Here is a 4,101-nt window from a genome sequence, read left to right as displayed (position 1 = left end):
CAGCCCCTTCTGGGGTGCCTGAGTGAGCTGGGCCAGTATTTCTCAGCCACATGATTTTATATTTTGAGGTTGTAGCAAGTTAAGTAGCCTTGGCTCCCAGGAGTGACCTTCTAGTACCGTGTTTGTCCTGGCTGTGTTTTGGCAGGTCTGGGGGGGGGCTCCGCAGGCAGGACGGGAAGCGCTGAGCAGCTGGGCTGAGCACCATGGCTGGGTACCTGTGCCATGCACACGCCTGGCTTTGCCTGCCACCAGGAGCAAGTAATGCCCAGAAAAACGTTCTCCATAAGAGCTCTCCACTGCAATCTTAAAAGCACGAGGGATGTACAAGGAAATATATTTATAGTGACTAAGCACTGGTACAGGGAGTGCACAAGGTGATTAAAAATATTCTCCTCTCTACCGTGCTTAATAATCTGGAAAAAAACTGGCATATTTTCAGGGACTGCAGAGAGTTTAATATCTGGCTGATGATGCTAATTTAATTACATGCCAGCAGGTGGTGCCCAAGTAGAAAAAGGAAACCGTTTAATACAGTATTCTCACCCGATGTGCAGCTGTGTGTGGCGTTTCATGCCCTGCTCGAGTCATGCTCCAGCCATTCAGACAACATTTAAAAATTCAGTATTGGTGTTTTCTTCTTTTCTGTCTCATCCCATCTCCCCAGGCAGCCCCCAAATCCTCATGGCTTGTGAGAGGGCTGGGAAATACCAGTCAATACCAAGGAAAAGAGTTTTACATGCACACCCAATCCAAAGGGGCCGCTTAGTCCCACTTCAGTTGAAACTGCAGGAGGGGACAGGTCAGTGCAAATGAGTGTCTCATGGTTGGTAGGCTGTAGTTTTTCCCAGCTGCGATCACTGCTTCTAGAGATTTATACCAAAAAAGTGGAAAATAATGAGCTTGGGCCCTGTTGAATGTTTTATGCAGGAGAAAGAAGTGGCTTCTCTTGGCCTCCTTTTAAAAATACAGGGAAAGGGATTTTGTGTCATCCGCTTTCTCCTGCAAAAAAGACATGAACCTACTCAGCTGGTTGCCACTAACAGCACATACTAAGCAGATGCAAAAATATCAGGTTTATGTATTCTGTAGCTGTGGCAAGTTGCTGATCTGAGTGGTTTTTGCAGGTGCTAAAACACAGAACACAGGCACTGCCTCTGCAGGGCTTGCAAGCTCTTTAAAGGAATCTGCAAACCCCTGCAATTCCTTAACTTCAGTGAAAAATGAGAGCGATTTCTCTCTGGATTAGGACAGGAAACTTGTAAAGGGCACTTTCATGATCCTGTTTCCCTGCACTGACAATAGAGAGTGAAGCTCTGCCACTTTGCTGTGGTTGCACTGGCCTGTGTGATACGAAGACGGTCGCACTCAGCCCTGCCTGGGCAATGGGAAAAGCAGGACGATATGCAGGCAGCACCGAGCACCTCCCAGCTGAAAATCAGCCTTGTTAAAATGTAAGCCGGACTCTCAGCAGGAGGCAGTTGCGGTCTCATTACTCCTGAAAACGAAGGCCAAGGTAACTAGGTAATGCCTGGGAGCAACTTTTTCCTCTGATCAATGAGGGTAAAGGGCCTGAGCCCCCCGGGAGTAATCTCTGCTGCAGGAGATTTTCTGCTGGTTGGAAAGCAGAGTCTCTCCTCTCCCTCCTCATGTTGAAATTCCCGACACGAGCAGACAAGCCTGATTAGAGTCAGTATATACTGGTCCTTTAAGAGCAGAGCAGACAGGGAAGACTGTCAGGGAAGAGATTGCTTCCACTGGTAATTTATGCAGTTATTCTCCTTCTTTTCCCCCTATGGAGAACATAAAGCACTTCTGCTAGAGGAGATGAGTCACTTCAGCCATCTGCAGAGATCACCGAACACAGATCACTCTGAGGCCTTAGAGCAGGTTGGGCCCTTTGCTGGCAGTGGCACTACCTGCTTATTAGCCATGTTTATCTCATTGGAGTGGGGATCCCACTCGTTTCATCCTCTAGAGAGCTGAATAAAATAAAAGCCAGAACATTACAGGGTCCAGATGCATATCCTGGGGAGGAGGTGAAAAGACAAGGGTATTAGATGATGAGCTTTTTTGTTTTACTCCTTGGTAAACTGGTTTTCTGATCCTTGCTGAAAATACACAGAGCTCCCATGGATCAAGCCTGGTTCCTGTCAGTGCTGCAGATGGTTATGCTGCTTCTCCTGCTATATTAATGCTGACAGTCATGTATCACTGAGAGGCTTGCAGAAAAGATCCCACGTGTTGTGTGTTTGCACTGGGGAGCCAGTGCAGGAACAGCAGAGAAAGCGCATGAAGGGCTCGTAGGCAATGGTTTGTGCTGCTTTACTGGCACACGTATACATACAGATACCAAGAACATAGTTTCAAAGTTCAGTGGTGAGCCTCATCTTACCCCATGGTGTGCTCTGGACCTCACCGAAACCCCAGGTGCTCCCACTGCTCAGACACTGGACAAGCCCAAATGCAGTCCTGGGCATCCTCTCAAATGCAAAGTGGGCAGTGGGTAGGTGTTACAGAAAAGCAGGGTGGTTGGGTGGCCCCAGAGAGTACCAAATTCCCTCAAGTCACAAGAGTATAAAGCATGTCTCTGGCATGGGGACATCCTTTGTTTCATGCCCAGTCTCCTACAGCCCATTGCAGCATGACCCTCCCCAGCTGGTCCTGGCCTTTCCCCGTCTTACGCAGCACACCCAGTTATTAAATCGGGTCTTGTGCTGTCCCTGCCATTGCTCAGCTGTCAATCCAGGATGTGGCATGTGTGCTTCTGCGTCAGATGGCCACGTGCCGATGGTACCCAGCAGGGAAGGGGACGCCTGCCAGGTGTTCATCTTCAGATCTCCTCTCAGACACCATTGCTTGCGGTGGTAATACACAGGCAATACCTCCAAGGGGATAGTTTAATCATGTCTCAGAAGGTACCCTTTCCACTCCGTTATTTCCCATAGAAACAGAGGCCAAGTGTTACTGCACAAGTCAAGACAACTGCACAGTGTGTTCAGCTTATCTAGGAGATAACATTTTATCAACATGCCAAGAGCTACAACTAATGAGGCACAGAACAGAGGAAGCCAAATGTAGTAACTGGTATGTACCATCTTTCCAAACACTGATAGCAGTACCTTGCAGGGAAGAGCACACAAAGAACTAATGAGTAAATACACAGGAACCAGGCAGAGCCAGCAGCATCCCTAGACATTTGGTCTATTCTTAACAGACCCTACAAATTGCTGTTGTACAGTCAGTAAGAGATTACACAGCATCGCAGTCACCTGTTTTAATTTTTACATAAAATTTAAGGTTTTCTGAACAATCAAAGACTGGGCCTTGAGGGTCCCCAATCCCAAAGAGAGCTGCTGGTGGGGCCATGAGCAGGTTTCTGCTGTCAGCCTGGGTCCTTTTCTTCTCAAGCTTTCCTTGGCCCTGCCAAAGGGTGCCAGCAGGTCCCTTTGTTTGTGGAAATATTAAGGACCATGCAAATGGCCAAAGCATTCACAGGGAGCCAAATCAGTCACTGATACAGGGGGATTAACACATCCCAGAACACCCCACGTGCTTTTGAGAGCAGACATACAGCAAAAGCCTTGACATACTCTGGGAAACTTCTGCTCACTTCAGCCTCTTCTGTGTTCAGTTTTGGGCCCCTCACTACAAGAAGGACATCGAGGTGCTGGAGCGTGTCCAGAGAAGGGCAACGAGGCTGGTGAAGTGTCTGGAGAACAAGTCTTATGAGGAGCGGCTGAGGGAACTGGGGTTGTTTAGCCTGGAGAAAAGGAGGCTGAGGGGAGACCTCATCGCTCTCTACAACTACCTGAAAGGAGGTTTTAGCGAGGTGGGGGTTGGTCTCTTCTCCCAAGTAACTAGTGATAGGACGAGAGGAAATGGCTTCAAGTTGCAGCAGGGGAGGTTTAGATTGGATGTAAGGAAAAATTTCTTTACTGGAAGAGTGGTGAAGCATTGGAACAGGCTGCCCAGGGAAGTGGTGGAGTCCCCATCCCTGGAGGTATTTAAAAGACGTGTAGATGAGGCGCTTAGGGACATGGTTTAGTGGGTGGTGGTGTTGGGTCGGCGGTTGGACTCGATGATCTTAGAGGTCTTTTCCAA

Source organism: Aptenodytes patagonicus, chromosome 8 (assembly GCF_965638725.1).
Source record: "Aptenodytes patagonicus chromosome 8, bAptPat1.pri.cur, whole genome shotgun sequence".
Classification (NCBI taxonomy): Eukaryota; Metazoa; Chordata; class Aves; order Sphenisciformes; family Spheniscidae; genus Aptenodytes; species Aptenodytes patagonicus.
This window is presented reverse-complemented; position numbering follows the sequence as displayed.